Source organism: Aquila chrysaetos, chromosome 8 (genome assembly GCF_900496995.4).
Source record: "Aquila chrysaetos chrysaetos chromosome 8, bAquChr1.4, whole genome shotgun sequence".
NCBI classification, from domain to species: domain Eukaryota; kingdom Metazoa; phylum Chordata; class Aves; order Accipitriformes; family Accipitridae; genus Aquila; species Aquila chrysaetos.
In genome coordinates, this window is record NC_044011.1 from 9,674,677 (window position 1) to 9,691,874 (window position 17,198).

The following is a 17,198-nucleotide window of genomic DNA, read 5'->3' on the forward strand; positions in this document are numbered from 1 at the left end:
TTGTTCTGTTGCATTGTTTTTTTTATTTTCAGAACCAGTTGCTGGAAAACTTTGTTGTGGGTGCCATATTTATTATAAACGTATTTTATTCCTCCAAAGAATAGAATTCAACAGCCGTTTTAGAACAGTTTGAAATAGATGGATAGAGTTTGGTATACAGCCATCTGTGTACATTACTGTTAAGAAGGGAATGCTAAGTCTTTGCATTAAATTAACCACTTCATTAAAGACATCTCTTCCAGAGGTATAACAATTTATAAGAAGAAAATTAGCTGTATGAAAGTGGAAATGATACACAACTAGCAGTTTTCCCCACCCTCTCCTCACAAAGCTGATTTCTGCAGATTACTCAGGTTTGACAAAATTAGTCTACAGAGTTTTTTTTTTTTTTGGTTGTTTTTTTTTTTGGTTTTTTTTTTTTTTGTCATTTGGGGGAAAAAAACCCTGCTGCTTTTATAGTTATTGCTTTAAGGTTTTATAGCAAAGCTACATTGTAGTGACACCTGCTGGGAGAGAGCCCTAAGTGACACAGCCGAAGCTATGGCTGCTGCTGCCTGTCAGCTCTTTTCCTGCAGTCAACGGCGTGTGTGTGTGTGCCCGGGGTGGCAGGCCGGGATGACTCACGGTTCGTGGACCCCCTGGAGGGCATCTGCTGGCATTCCTTCCCGAGGAGCCTGACTCCCCTGCCAGATTTACTGAGCCTCACAAGCTCACCGGAATGTCATTATAGGTTTGGATCTCCCAGCTGGGGCTTAAATGTGCAGCACCAAAGAGCCTAGGTGGATGTGTAAAATGATGATGGAAGCTATCCAGAACCGTGTGTCGCAGGAATTGGTCTTCGCCACTAAGGGGGGCATATATCAAACCAAGATTTCCCTCTATTTTAATTGATCTACATGTGTGTGTTTACCAGTCTGCAGTGATAATTCATAACTGGATTCATACCTATTTTGCTGTTTACCATGGAAAGGGGATTTTTCTGCATGAAGAACCTTCTCAGGACCAGCTTCCAAATGTAAACAAACAGAAGCTCATTGATTCTTCAGCTGAAATAGTGTAAGGGGAGCTACAGCTTCCTCCCACCCCCAAGCTGAATGAAGTGAAATTTCCAAGACTACTACCAAGTTGTAACTTTCAGTTCTCAAATTATGTGGAGAACTGTGAAACTTGCAAATATTTTTTGACAAAAGTGAGAAGTGGTGGCATCATGTGCTTGTTCCTGGACTTCTGTAGTCCAATTTTTGCTTGCATCTAGTATAGTTCTCTGATTTGTAGTTTTGATGTATTTGTCTTGAGATTTGCCTCAAAACAACCTGGATACTTGAGCTTGAGCAATAGCTGTAATTTTTCTGATTTCTGTCCTGCATACTGCCTCTCTGAGACTTTGTGAAGATTTATGTAAAGCAGTTCCCTGGACAAGATCACAAGGCTTCTCTCCGTAAAGTTACAGAAACTTATTTTTTCTCTTCAAATTGTCTGCAGTTGTTTCTCTATTCAGTTAAGAAAGGTCTCGGGAGTGACACCAAAACTCTTAAGGGCTTCAAATAGTTGCCTGTAGTCTTCCTTTTTTTTTTTTTTTTTTTTTTTTTTTCCCCCCTTCTCCCTTCTTTCCTTACCTTGCTCTGAAGGTTGTGTCCTGGTCCAGGATGATGATTCTGGGTGAAGTTGTTTTTCCACTGATACCAGTAGTGCCAGAATTTTTCTCCCTGTATCTAGGTGTACATATTATCCATCCATAAAAGCTGTGTGATGTTCAAGATTTAGTTAATTGCCATAGACAAAGAAAATACATTTTCTGGCTTCTGAGCAGTACAGCTCTGGAAGAGATGAAAGACCCTGAAATTACCTCCCTTTATCTTTCCTAAGTAAGGGCTACTTTTATTTCCCAGACTGACAGACATTAAGCTAGCAGCCTCTCGGTAACAGTGAAGCCATGTAACAATGAGGCTGTGCCAGCAAAGATCAATAACTGCCACTTAGTTGAAGGGTAACAGTCTGTTCCTACCTGAACCAGTAGTTTGCCCATGACAAATAATCCTTGAAGATAATCAGATCACACCACTTGATTTAATTTACTTCCTACAGCAGGAGTATTTGTTCAATGGACCACAAAACCCTCTGGTTTAGCATGGCTTCATATATATTTGTTCATTCATCTTATTCCAGACTATTACATTTTGCTTCTATTTCTTATATCTAAAATTTCTTGCTGTATAGTATTAAAAATCATGTTTCCTTTAAAACATTCCCTACTTCAACTCCCTACAGCAACTCCCTAGCCTAGTAAGCACCAGCTTCCAAAGAAATAAAACTCAAAATAAGTTCTGACGGTCTCATTTAATATCATCTCGTGAGAGACTGGTGATGGTCTGTCTGCTCCCTTTCTGCTGTTCCTGGCAGACTCTTCCATCCAAGAAATATTTTACATTTAACTTTCTGTAGAAGCTACTGGAATGTCTTGCCTTCTGTTTTCTTGAGAGCTAAGAAAAAGCTCAGAAGTGAATTTGTAGGAGCCAGGCCAGCCTATCTTCCTTACATTGATATTCTTTTGCTGTCCTTAGGTTCTTAATTGTTGGATAATGGACTTCTAAACTTGTGTAATGATGCTTGATCTTTATGCTTGTACTTATTTATCTAAGGAATGTTTTACTTTTTAATATTTAACCTATGAAACAGCACAAGGAATTTTATATAACTTCCAATAAGTATAGTAGTATTGTTTGGCTCTGTAAGTTATCATCCCTTACAAGATAGCACCTGGTATCAAATGAGTTAATGCTGTTGGTCTGCACAGAAACTATTTTTATGATAAAAATAAAATTACTTTGAAAAAATGTAGTTTAATTGAAATCCCATTTAAAGGGTAAAATTATGTTATTGATTATGATCAAAATGTCCCAGACGCTGATGAATTCATCAATTCCTGTTTTAGACATGTTATAAATCTTTTAGTGGAGGCAGGGGAATGTGAATGAGATGAATATTTTCAAATTATAGTGGCACATTACTTTTATGTATAAGGGTTTTTTTTTGTTCTTTGCAATGTACCTGTGAATGGAAACGGCTTCTTAAGAGCTGCTGTAGAAAAATAACACACAATGAAACCTACATTATAAATCAAGCTGAAATCAAACTGTTTTATGCCAATAAAAAGTATGTTTAAAAAATCATGACAAACTGTTTCAAAGCTTGCTGAAAAATGATTTCAGTAGTTACTCTGCTAGAGGAAAAAATGTGTAGTAAATAAGTGTAAAAGATTTAGCTTTCAAGTATAGTGAGGAATTAGACCAATATTTTTTAAGTACTGTAAGTTGCAACATCTTTCATTCAAGTTTCCAGGTCAAGATTCATAAAGTGATATTTATGTCCTGCACTAATTTGAAGATTATCTATGATGAATTTGTAGTATAGACCTATAGCATTGTTATCTGTGGCAATGAAAAAGTCTTAAGAATAGAAACTACTCACCAGTAATCATATTTTCCAAGATGTACGGCACCTTACTATAGGTGGGAAATCTTTGTTTTTCTGCATGAAGGAGGTACATTGGATACATTTTGGAAGGTACCTTACCTCCACCTAAGTTACTGGAATAATCAGCCTTCTTGGGCAGGGTCTGAGCACAGCTAATTCACTTAAATAGCATCAATTTCAATTCAAAACACACCTTGTGATACCAACCTTTTACACAGGCAGTGGGTGGTTGGAGAGCACCAACAGAAAGCTATAGATAGAGAAACTGTCAGTGTGTACAGTTCTCTGCTTCCCTAAATATATTCCACGCTCCTAGCCAAGCTAGGGAAACTGTAGGGAAACTGGCCATCCCTACAGCTGAAGCTGGGAGATTTTGTAGCAATACAAGATAAGCAAGGCAATAGGGACAGCTTCTTTAAGTGTCTAGGCTGTTGTGATTTGTAGGCTGTGATCCCTTTGTGCACACAGTGACCCAGATGCTATGGTGAGAGTGGAAGAACGCCCCTCCTGATCCCCTCTATGGCTTAGAGCTTTTTCCTAGAAAGAAGTTCTGGCTTTAGGGTGACTGTGGCCTGGAAATCAGCTCTCCTGCTTTCAGATAAGTGCTCTAATCACTATACTAAGTGTGTAAAAGGAGGACTCTTTCTCTAACTGAAGTAAAACCAGTATTGGTGTGCTCCTAGCATAGTATTGCATGGTCATTTTTAAACTATTGAGGATTTTTATGTTCTGTATTACTTACAAAATTTTAGTGCGCTATGAGGATCGTTCCTTCTTGAGCAGAGGGTGAGGCTCCATGGGCAGTGATTCATGATGGAAGGTACCTGCTTAAGGTGTTGCCATTGTTCCTTGTGCTGCTTGTTACCCCCATGGTGGTCTGTGCGCTCTCCATTTTAAGGGTTTTATGACTGTGAGAAACTGATGGTGTTTTTGAGAAAGTTTTTTGACAAGTTTTTTTTATCTTTTTTTTTTTTTAATTAGCTCAATCAGTTCCTCATGTCATAACTAAGACGACAGTCTCCTGCTGCAGCAGTGGGGAGAGTGGCAACTTCATAATGTGGTATATTAATCAGAGTGTTTGTAGCATGAAGCTTGTCCTGGTTCAGACGGACTGCTTTTTATAATGAGGTCCTTTATTACAGCTTGTCTGCAACACTGAAAACATGAAGCATGCTGTTTTGCTTTCTAGAGAACAGATATTTGGTATACTTGATTAAAGCTAAGTGTACTGAAGGATGGAACAAACACTGGTGTGGTTCTTTGGTTTGCTATTTAAGGAGGTGCCTGACTGTCCAGAGGGGGGTGTGTACATTCTTCACTGCCAGGATATAGGGAGGAAAAGGGAAATAGAAAGAAATAAATCAGGTTTTTTCTATGATACTTAGGGCAGATGGAGCCTACCATCTCCCCACCTCCCCCCAATTTTTAGCCATGGCCCTTGTAAAGGTATTTAATTGCTATGTAGTTCTCAAAAATAAATTGTAAAAAGGAAGATTCCTGGGGAAAAAATAACCATTATAATTATTCTAATCTTACTGAGAAAACGAATCAAACTCCAAATTAGGGGAGTGTTTATAAATACAGGAGTTTAAGAAGAAAAAGTATGCCCCACCTGGAGTACTGCATTCAGCTCTGCGGCCCGCAACATAAAAAGGAGATGGACCTGTTGGAGAGAGTCCAGAGGAGGGCCACGAAGATGATCAGAGGGCTGGAGCACCTTTCCTATGAAGACAGGCTGAGAGAGTTGGGGTTGTTCAGCCTGGAGAAGAGAGGAGAAGAACTTATAGCAGCCTTCTGGTACCTGAAGGGGGCCTATAAGAAAGCTGGAGAGGGACTTTGTACAAGGGCATGTAGTGATAGGACAAGGGGTAATGGCTTTAAACTGAAAGAGGGTAGATTTAGATTAGATGTAAAGGAGAAATTATTCACTGTTGTGGCAGTACATCTTGCCCCCCCCATCCTGCCAGCAGGAAACGAAACTTCTCCAGGAAGGGAGAAGGGGAAGGAAACCCTGGAGGCTGCAGGTTGAAATTTGAACTGGCCAATCGAGATGCACCGGGTACGCCGAGGTGACCCTCCTAGCCAATAGAATTAAATGACCACAGGTCAGATTCGACAGGGGTATAAACGGGGTCCCACCGGAGGACACGTTGGCAGTCCTCCTCGGAGCAGCGGGTTTGCAGTTTGGGACTCCCCCTTGGGTCGGGGCACCGCCCGAGGTAACTCCTCGAGGGAGAGAGCCCTCAGCTTTTAGGTGAGTGATACGCGCATTTTGAGCCATCACTTTAAATCTTGGGGATTCTTAAGTTGGCCGTGTAGTATTAATTCTCTTTACATCATTGACCCTGTGGTTTTATAAAATGTTACCGGACTTCTAACTAACTTTTGCTGAACAATAAATCTGAGTTTTAACACCTGTTGGATTTGTTTAGTCGTGCATCCATAACAACTGTGAGCGTGGTGAGGCACTGGAACAGGTTGTCCAGAGAGGCTGTGGATGCCCTATCCCTGGAAGTGTTCAAGGCCAGGCTGGCTGGGGCTTTGAGCAACCTGGTCTAGTGGAAGGTGTCCCTGCCCATGGCAGGGGAGTTGGAACTAGATGATCTTTGAGGTCTCTTCCAACCCAAACCATTCTATGATTATAAGAGTTCATGAGTAATAGATGTTCTAGGCATGTTAAAGGCACCAGTAACAGGACTTGTAGATGTTCTGTAATCATCTGAATAGACTGTGATTGCTTATAAGCAACCTGTTAGGCTCCTTAATCAGTTAATTAATCATTCAGTACATTAATTTTCATAGCATGTTACGAACTATTTATAACGCCAGTCTTCGAGTGTGTATGGATGTGTGGGTTCCTCAAGAATGAAGAGACTAGTACAACAATGTTATAATTGTCAAAGACAGAGATTACTCAACAGAGTTAAAGATTATTCAGACTGCCCCTCTCAAGCAAGAAGCCAATTACCTGCTCTGTTCTAGGAATTAGAGCCCCTCCCAAGTTTTGAGTTTCAGGCTGGAGAATTTAAGTTCCTTTATTTAAAAAGTAATGTCCCAGAAAATTCATATTCTGCTTGGATCTTCTGAACGCACAAATCCATGTCTCAGTCTTCCAGTTCCTGCAGCAGATCTGTCTGCATGTGGCTGTCCACATCCATCTACTAGTTATGTTAGTGACGCTTATGAATATCATAGAGCTGATAGTATCAGACTAAAAGTACTTGGCTGCTGGAGTTTAAATAGGAAATGAATTTGAATCTGGAGTCTGAAACTCCATAAATAAATAAAAATAATAATAGTTTCATGAATATAATTGGAAACAAAACTTCAGTCTTGGAAAACAGAGTGGAAAAGAGTGCCACTACCAGATAAGTGGCTTCAGGTATGTATGTGCATGAAGGTTTAGGTGGCAGCAGTATCAGAGGTACTGTCCAGACTTTACTTTCCCAATCAAAACCAGTTATCTTTTATTTGACAAAAGCAGAGTTCACAGTCCACTTACAGCAGTTGTGATCTTCAAAGATGTAAAACTGCCTAAAGAAATGCTTTTCACATTTCTCAGGAAATGTTATGCTATAGGTCCAAGGCAGTGTGTGGCCACAGAACTTACCCTTTGGTGCAGGCTCTGAGGATTTGTTGTAGAGGTTTAGAAATCTTTGAGGTTGGGAGCAATGGTTCACTCATCTGAACAGTGTGAGGGGAGAAAACACAACTAACAAGTTATTATACTTAAACTGTTTTCTGGTATGGCCTAGAGGATAATAAGCTCAGGAGAAACTTTATAATAGTCTTTATTCTGGTTGCCTCCATCAATATATATTTTCTTCCATGGAGATAAGTATCTATTTTTCCTGATTACTTCTGTATTAGAGGTTACTGAGTCATGCTAGTATTATGATTATTTTAGGCCGACATTGCCATCACTCGGGGACTGGCTGGGCATCAACTGGCTGGTGGTGAGCATTTGGGAGGGTTTTTTTGCATCACTTTATTTGGTTTTTTCTTTGGGTTTTGGGGTTTGTTTGGACTTCTTTTACTTATTAAACTGTCTTTATCTCAACCCATGAGTTTTCTAACTTTTGCTTTTCTGATTCTCTTCCCCATCCTGCTGGAGGGGAATGAGTGGCTGGGTGGGGCTTAGCTGCCTACCTGGGTTAACCTTACAGCAGTGAGTTTTCATCTGTAGCCCCCATCAGCCAAAAGAGAGTCAATATTGGCTTTGCAGTGATAATAGTATATAATGCATGGGACCGTGAGGTTTTAAACTTTCTTTACGTACGAAGTAGCATGTTGGACAGCAAAGGTTGGTCTACCACATGATAGCTATCCAAATGTATTTTCATTTTTCAACTAGTATTGTAATTCACTCAGAAGGTCCATTCAAACCACGAACAAACTAGCAAACAGGAACACATGCATAAATTAAGTTGAAATGAAAACCAGCTCTACTCACTGATCAACAAAAAACTGCACTTAACATCAGGTAGTGTTTTCAAAAAGTTGTATTTATCTCCCTTTTGATTTTATGCCTCTACAGAGAAGCACAGCTTAGTGGTGTTTTGGGTTGGGTTTTGTGGGTTTTTGGTTGGTTGGTTTGGGGGGGGGGGGGGGGGTTGTTTTATTTGAAGGGGGATTTTTTGAGAATCAAAGAAAATGCTCAAAATCTCTGTTTTTATCTCAAAAAAATCTCTGTTTTATCTCAAAAAATATTTTTGAGTATTCATGATCCTGGCTAAAAGAAGAAATACTATGCATAATTTGGGGGTCTTGACGTATACTTTACATCTTATTTACAGACTAATTTTTGAAACTGGTTTCAAAAGTAACCTGACTGTTTAGGTTGTAATCTCTTGAAAGGACAAGAACAGTATTGTTGAAAAGGAATTATGCCGATTGTAATCACAGGCAGCACAAAGGTCACATGAGAAGTATCGGGAGCTTCATCCAGCTTTGTTCAGGGATTGGCAAAACAAAGTTCTGAGGTTATAAAGCAGTAAAGGTGTGTTTCAGTAGAGGTTAAAATCAGGTTTTTTTTACTAACACAACAGTAACAACTCTTAGTCATTATTGACTTGCATTGTGTTTGTAGCAGTGACCTAGAGGTGAAAGGCTCCACATCTCATTTCCAATCCTCTGAGCCATGTAGTCCTCCATAATTTAATTTGATGCAAAGCAATTATCAGCCAATTGATTTTCATTGATTGTGCTGTAGGACAGAAACATTCCTGTTGCAGCAGACAAGAACTTCTTCTGGGACAGCCTTCCACCCATATTCAGAGTAAGCAGAGAAATGTTTAAAGCTAACTAACTGTAGCTCTTAATGACCTTAGACATCAGTAGATACTATGTTTCTCACTTTACTTTTTGTGTCAGCGTATTCCCTCTGACCTTTCTTAAGCAGTTCTTTGTCCTTTTGTCCCTTACTTTTACTTTCTCTTGGTTTGTTTTAGCGCTTGCTTACTTTCTCCTTTTCCCTCCCTCCCTATTTCTTGAATGTTTTCCAGTATCTCTTTCCCCCTTCCCCATCGCAGTATTTTCAATTGACAGATGACTCTTCAGTCTTCCTCTTACACTCATTTTCTGTCTCTCCTTATTGATTTCTGCCATATTTGATGACCCTGTATTGCTGTTCTCCCTGGATCCCCATTCTCTAGTCTTTTATCTTATGATTCTCTGCTTCTGTCTTGCTACTTCTGTGGGGATTTACTTCTCTGCTTCAGCAGTTGCTGTCTCAGCTGGTGCTAACAATTTCAACTCCTATGTATACCTAGGTTGCACCTGTAGAACTCCCTTTAGAAAACTACAGATCTGAGTGTACTATTTGACCCATGTGTGTGGTTGCTTTCATAGTGTGGATGCTTCATCTAACAGCCATTGAAATGAGAGTTATTCAGATTCTTTCAGTTATAAAAGACTTTAATTTATAGCACGGTTGCCTATCTTTTCTGACTAACTTATTAAGAACAAGAATATATACTACAGGATTTAATGCTGGGATATAATTTCTGACAGGTTCAGTATTATGTATAGAAATTAATGTAGGATAGATTTGAGAGTTAAAAAAGGAAAAAAGAGATCTTAAGAGTTCTGAACTATTCTGAACAGTTAGAACTACATTTGTAAAACACTGATTTAGTTTTGTGGTTATCATAAATACCAATGTATCTTTTTGGAAAGTATTCATTGTGCATTGATAGATGATTTTCATTCCAGATTTTTTTTATATAAAGTCTTATATGCTCATATTGTTCTACTTGGAAGTAGTTTAATTGCTAGGGCCAAAAAAAGCAACTTGAAAATGAATCATAACTACTCATAACATTAAAATGTTGTAAAGACTGTGGTGGGTTGACCCTGGCTGGATGCCAGGTGCCCACCAAAGCCATTCTATCACTCCCCCTCCTCAGCTGGACAGGGGAGAGAAAATATAACAAAGGGCTTGTGGGTCGAGATAAGGACAGGAGAGATCACTCAACCAATTACCGTCACAGGCAAAACAGACTCAACTTGGGGAAAATTAACTCGATTTATTACAAATCAGCCAGAGTAGGCTATTAAGAAATAAAAACAAATCTCAGAACACCTTCCCTCCACCCCTCCCTTCTTCCTGGGCACAACTTCACTCCCGGATTCTCTACCTATCCCTGCCAGCGGCGCAGGGTGACAGGGAATGGGGTTTACGGTCAGTGCATCACATGTTGTCTCTGCTGCTTCATCCTCTTGAGGGACAGGACTCATCACACTCTTCCCCTGCTCCAGCGTGGCGTCCCTCCCACAGGAGACAGTCCTCCATGAAATTGTCCACCATGGGTCCTTCCTGTGGGCTGCAGTTCTTCACAAACTGCTCCAGCGTGGGTCCCTTCCATGGGCTGAAGTCCTTCAGGAGCACACTGCTCCAGTGTGGGTCCCCCGTGGGGTCACAAGTCCTGCCAGAAAACCTGCTCCAGGGTGGGCTCCTCTCTCCACAGATCCACAGGTCCTGCCAGGAGCCTGCTCCAGCATGGGCTTCCTATGGGGTCACAGCCTCCTTTGGGCACCCACCTGCTCCGGCGTGGGGTCCTCCACAGGCTGCAGGTGGAGATCTGCTCCACCATGGACCTCCATGGGCTGCAGGGGGACAGCCTGCCTCACCGTGGTCTTCCCCACGGCCTGCAGGGGAATCTCTGCTCCAGTGCCTGGAGCACCTTCTCCCCTTCCTTCTGCATTGACCTCGGTGTATGCAGGGTTGTTTCTCTTACATGTTCTCACTCTCTCTCCGGCTGCCGTTTCTGTCTGTCCTGCAACTTTTTTTCCTTCTTAAAAATGTTATCACAGAGGTGTTACCACTATTGCTGATTGGCTCAGCCTTGGCCGGCAGCGGGTCCGTCTTAGAGCCGGCTGGCATTGGCTCTGTCGGACACAGGGAAGCTTCCAGCAGCTTCTTACAGAAGCCACCCCTATTACCCCCCTTGCTACCAAAACCTTGCCACACAAAGCCAATACAGGTTTTTATATGAGGACTTCCAATAAAAGGTTTTTTCTGAGTAATTGTTTAGGTCTATAGCTCTTTGACAACACTGTCAGTGGAAGTGGTTAGTTTTACTGTTGCTTTCTGATACAGGCAACTGAGAAATTCAGGTTTCAGTATGGGCAGTAGAAGACTGATGGGCTACTTGTGGGAATTGAGAAAGGTTTTGGAAGAGCTTTGGAAAATCTTTCTACTGAAACAGTATTTGTTGATGCAGTGTCTTAGGAGGCTTCTGCTTAGAACGTTCCCCTGCTGATATTTGTAGATTGTTTAATTCCTTGCAATTCAATAGCAGATTGTTAAGCATGGCTAAAATGTGTTCTAAGAAGATACTGGCCAAATCATAGGGCTGACAAAGTTTCATTCTGCCATCACATTTTTTGGCAAACAGATGGTTGAACCTTATTGTAGTTTTCCTCTTAAATGTAATATTAAGACTTTTAAAGCCACTTTGGTCTTTTTCTGAAGGATTCCAGCATGTTGCAGTCCTCTCCAAAAATACTCTCTTGCTCATTTTGTCTTTGTATTTACAAATTGAAATAATTCATGTGATAAAAATGCAGAAAATGACATTGACTGATGGAAACTCACAGTATTCTTCTATGTTATAGTAGTCGTTTTCTTTGATAAATTTTCTGTGTATTAATAAAAAGTACTTAAAGTCCTTTTAGAGCAATTTGGAGGAATGTCCTCTAATTTGCAGAGTTCCGGAAAGAGTTTTACATCCATAGTCTGGACTTTTGGTGTGACAGGGGAGAAGAAATTACCACTAAGGGAGCTGAATAAGATTCTTGACCTGCAGAATTAGACAATGCATTATAATAGAGATTTCCATCCTCCGTTTCAGTAAAGTACATCTGCTAAAACAGTGCTACCACCTTTATCTGTTCTTGTTTTTCTTAACAAATGCTTTACTCTAGAGTTACATGGTGTTAAACAGGATAATTTTGTTGCTTTGTTGCTCTGTCTTGGGCATGCTTTGTTTTTCTTTTCTCTGTTACTTAATTAATTGTCTGTCTCTGGTTTTCAACCTTAAAGTAGGTGGCAAAGTGAGAAATTTTTTTTTTCTTTTTCCTTTTCTCTTTTCTTTTTGTTTAACTTAACCTTTGAAAGAAGGGTTAAAAGTATTTTAGGTCTGAAAGTGAAAACACTTACCAAAAAGTCTTTTGACGTTCCCCATAATAATTGGGATTGGGATTTGCTATTTTAGATTTGTAATGCATTATTCAACTACAGAGGGTAAATATGGACTGGCTTTTGTTAGTCTTTTGGATTTAAAAATGTTTTTAAGCATACTTTGCATGGCATCAGAGCCAAGGGATTTATAAATTTTTCACTTGTGGTCTCAAAAATAATTTAGTGGCAGAGTGTGCTTTTTTCTCAGAAATTATTTCCATTTATTATGTACATTAATAATTTGCATTAATAATTTACAATTATTAATATATTTGAAATTGTCTATAAATGTAAAGGGTAAGACATACCTGTGACTTATCTCCTTGGCAATAAAATAATGCAAATGATAACTAGTGATACAGGTTGGGTTGATGTTTGGTTTTTTTGGTTTGTGGTTGTTTTTTTTTTTTAAGATTAAGTTACAAGTCTTGAAAAGAGAAAATAAAGGCACTCAAGACAGATTTTCTGTGAAGTACCTGTTTCATACAATTGTAGGGTAATTCAGATTGGAAGGCACCTCAGAAGGACATCTAGCCCAAACTCCTGGTCAAAATACACTCAGTCAGTTCGGACTATGTTGCTCAGGTTTTGAGTCCAATCAGGTCTTGATAATCTTCAAGAATGGAGTTTCCATGATCTCTTTGGCTAACCTCTTCCAAGGCTTGATTGTTTCCTTTTAAGAAGGAGTGCATGAAAAGAGAAAGGGTCGGATATGAAGACAAACATAGAAATGTTCTTAACCCACCTGGAAGGTTCAATTCTTGCTTCTAAGAATTTATGACCTGAGAATGATGACATAGGCCATGTATGCAATGTCTTGATAAAATAAGTATATTCATACTGTCTTCCTTGTTTGGCTGTCTTACAAGAGCTAATGGAAAATATTTTGAGAACATAACACCAGCCCAAATTTGCCAGTGTTCTGTCTCTAAGTTTGATAGTATCTTCAGAAGTCAGCGAGCACTTTGAGGATATTCTTCCCAATGTCCCATTCTAGTCCCCTTTTTTTAGTCTCTTAATTCACTATAGTTAAGTTGTCAGTTCTGCCCCTTGCCCCTTTCCAAGAGTTTTCTGTTTTCAGGACAGACTGCAGCTGGACATCATTTTGGAAGGATGTAACAACAAGGCACTCAGTGATATATTATTCCTCAGTCTTTCCTTGCAGTTTAGGATTTTTTCTGAGCCAAGAGGTTGAAGGTGCACTTTTATTTACTAGGCATTGATAGAGGTTTTTTCCTTTTACTTATCTAATTACCTTTTGAACCCATGTATAGATAAAGAAAGAATTGCTTGATTGGGGGCTACTATGGTCATCAGAAACATGACAGGGAGACTGTTCGGTGTAACTAGCGGCAACAGGGCACAGTTAAGGAAAGCTTGATGTCAAGGGGAAAAAAAAAAAGGAAGGTGATGAAATTATGGGGAGATTTAAGGAGAGGTGTAGAAACTTCAAATTAAAATGTTAAAGTCAGCAACTAATAATGTTTACCAACTGAACAGTTTATTCCCAGGAAAATTAATGTTGGGTATAAATGATTAAGAAGGATGTAGCATCCCATAGTTCATGCTTCTGAGCTCCATACTGAAACCTTGGGAAATTGGACCATATTACATGTATCAGTCAAGATTAATGCATAACTAGTATAATATTTGGGTTTTCATTAGTTTTATTTCTGATCAGCAGCACATCCAGAAAGTTAAAATTACTTTTCTGCTGTTTGAGCTTAGATATGCTTAACTATTTTTCTGTGAAGCACGAATGTGTAATATGGGAAAGAGCGGGAATGACTGATTTACTACCTAACAATGAAGATAATATATGTAGTTTTAAAGTATTTATATAATTATGAAGGCAAAGGTGACAGCTATTTTGTGAATTAATCAGGGGAAATGAGATGTGAAATTTAGTAAAATAATAATAGTATTAAACCTATTAAAAATAATCCTCCTCAACCTAGTGAATAAAGGGAAAAGTGAAGTGATGTCTTATGAGTGTCTGTTAGCAATTAGCATTGGGAACACTTGTTTGATTAGCATAAGTTTGTGGAAACAATGGTGTGTCACTGCAATGTTGTTGGGGTTTGGGTTTTTTCCCAGTTTAAATTAAGCTCAACTTGCAAAACTTAAGATTTCTTACCTCTTTAGCTACCATAGATAGATGCATTTAATCTGAAAATTAATCTATTCTAAAAACTTTATCAGGCTATGCTATATAAAATATACAGCATCATTAGTTCCCTTTGAATACGTGGCTTCTGAGAGTGCCCAGCAACTCGGGGATATAGTTCAGCACATTACAGAACTGAAATTCTGTTCAGTTGTCCTGATAGTTCATATTAGACCTTTTTTTAAAAAACAAACAAACAAACAAACAAAACCCAACCCAAACAAAAAAACAGTGTTATCGTGGTATTCAATAAAGATGGATTGTTTTGCCTGCTCAGTGATTACAGCAGAGCATAAGAAAGGATGCAGTATTTGCCACCCAACATGTTCTTACTACTGAGCTCTTTTAAGTAGAGCAAGGAATTACAGCCACCTCAGTTAATGCAGCATGTAAAATTTTAAAACTATCAGTAGTTGACAAAGGCTGCTGTTTTATAAAATATTTTTAAAACACTGTTGCCAGAGGAAGGGAGCATGATGTGGGATCAAATATTTTGCCTTATATATTATTTTCCTAGTTTATTAGCATTCCTTCATCCAGAGGTTTATGTCTAGAGAATCTTTAGGACAACTTTCATTAGGTTAGGGGTCTTGAAATTCTATACTAGGAGTCCTAAGCAGTAGTGTGCAATGAAGAACTTAATTTGAAATCATTTGGGGGCAGAATGACAGATCAATGGCAAGATCAGTTAAGTGTGTAGGAGATAAATCAATTTATAACAGATAAGTCACTACTTGTTAATGGATTAATTAAATAGCCTAGAGTAATCCCTTAAATTATTTCTAGAATATGATGCATTAATTGACAGTACTGTGATGTTCTTTGAGTTATTGTTCCTTTTTCTCTATGTATTTGAAATAGAAAACTGCTTCATGCATAAGGAGAATTCAATTTTATTGATAGTTTATTGGTCAATGAAGTTCAAGATATGATGATTACAAGCATTAAACAGTAGATCATAGAAATGAAATGCCAACATCATTCTTATTTGATAAGTTTTCAGTTTTCAGACATCATTTAACATCAAATCATAGTCATCATTGCACATGTAGTTAAAAGTCTATTATCTTAGTATATTAATATATTGCATGCTAACTAATATCTGTGGACTTTTTGCAGTATTACACCAGTCAGACATAATTATGGCCTCAGGTAACTAGGGCTAAGTTTCACGGTCTGGATGCACACATACTTAGGGATCTAAGTAAGTAAGAAAGAAGAATTATTAGTTTGGGTATAACTAGTAGGATCATGAAAAGAAATAATAGGTCATTTAGGATAGTGGAGAGTTAACTTTAAAAAAAACCAAAACCCATGAAACATAAAGAAAGAGACTTTTTAGATGCCAAATGTATTTCAACAATGAACAGAGAATTTGGTGTTACAGAAAGTATTTTAAAAAGGAATGATCAGTACTTTGCTATTAGTAATTTACATACGAGTCTTATTCAAGGCAACGTTAACGATGATCACCTTGAGTTCTGAAGTCTCCCAAAGAGATAAATTGATTTAGATTTCAACATAGGGTGAATGTCCAACTACAAATCACTTCAAATTAATCAGTCCATTCTACAAGATTGTTTTCAAAATGTTTCTAATTCATTTTGTCACACTTTCATTGATTTGTATGATAGCAGGAATTCACATAAATATTTGGAAGTGGCTGCCTGTTAATAATTCATTTTTGTTTTTCATTCTGGTGCCAGGTATACATTTTGGAGGAATATGCACATAAGTAACTTCATGTGGCTCATATTTGTGTAGTGTATGTTAGGAATAAATGACTAAAATTAATAGAACAATAGTGGTGTAAAACGGTGTGAGTCAGGTTCACTCCATGAGAGTATAGCTAACTTTAAATATATTATCATCACAGTATTTTACTATGTATGTATTAGCCTTTATGGAATTAAAATGTATTTTAAGCGCTCTTATTTGCATATTTGCCCTATAATAATATATTGCCATTAGGGATCTTACATAAATAGACATATTCGGAAACTATAATTTTCCTGCAAGTTCGGTTTTGTCACTGAACACTAGGCAGACAATGAAAATATTACTGTGGTTAACATTTGCTTTTATTCAATTAATGAATAATTATGAGAGAGCTTACTTTTCTTAAGTGCAGTTATCTTCTCATGTTTTTAGTGGCTTGCAGTTCATTATGTTTCTAAATGAATAATAATACAAGCCAAGGAATAAATGCCATTTGGGATTACAGTTGATGATGACCCCCAGTCTGGCTCATCATTTCCAATATTTCTGTCTTGTGGTTCTAAAGATTTTCAAAGTAATTGAATCTTTCCTTTTGTGACTGAACTCCAAAGGGGCTTTTTCAATTCCCCTGTTTTGTATTATAACCATAAAATTAAATTTTTTATCCCAGGGCCTCAATGTTAGTAAAATTTCTTTAGACACAAATTAAATATGAAAGCCTTCTAACTGGGAAGAAAAGAGATTTAGCTTCACTTTACTAATCAGGTCTGATAAAAAACAGTTCTTATAAAATTGTAGGCAAGGAAAGAAATTTCTAGGCTTGCCGTTAAAAAAACCCAGACAAACCCACAACAAAACAATACTGCTACAATTCAAGCTACAGGTACCATCACTGAGAGTACTCTGTATACTTGTATTTCTTAAAATGAGATCTCCTTTAAAGGTCCTAAAAGTTTTATAGGAACATCCGACATCCGATTTGCCCTTCAAGACTAGTAAGGGGGTTTTTTGTGTTTTTGATTTTGTTTTTTTAAACCTCAAAGGCAGCTGAGTTCTGAATTGAAAATGTGTTCTCGGAGTCATACTCTTCAACTTTTAAAGTCAATGTGGAACAACCCTGTCTGTCAGAAGTGGGAAAGGAGACCACAATTCATG

At 38.3% G+C, this 17,198-nt stretch overlaps 1 protein-coding gene and 1 long non-coding RNA gene across 2 annotated transcripts in view; one reads left to right on the plus strand and one right to left on the minus strand.

The window, feature by feature from the left end:
* PRKN (parkin RBR E3 ubiquitin protein ligase) overlaps window positions 1–17,198 on the plus strand; it is an 800,965-nt gene that overhangs the window by 39,096 nt on the left and 744,671 nt on the right. The window lies entirely within an intron of this gene.
* On the minus strand, window positions 9,985–10,547 carry LOC115344551. Its single transcript, XR_003924558.1, has 2 exons — window positions 10,413–10,547; window positions 9,985–10,364 (listed from the first exon to the last, which is right to left on the minus strand). It is a non-coding gene; the product is annotated as an uncharacterized LOC115344551 (long non-coding RNA).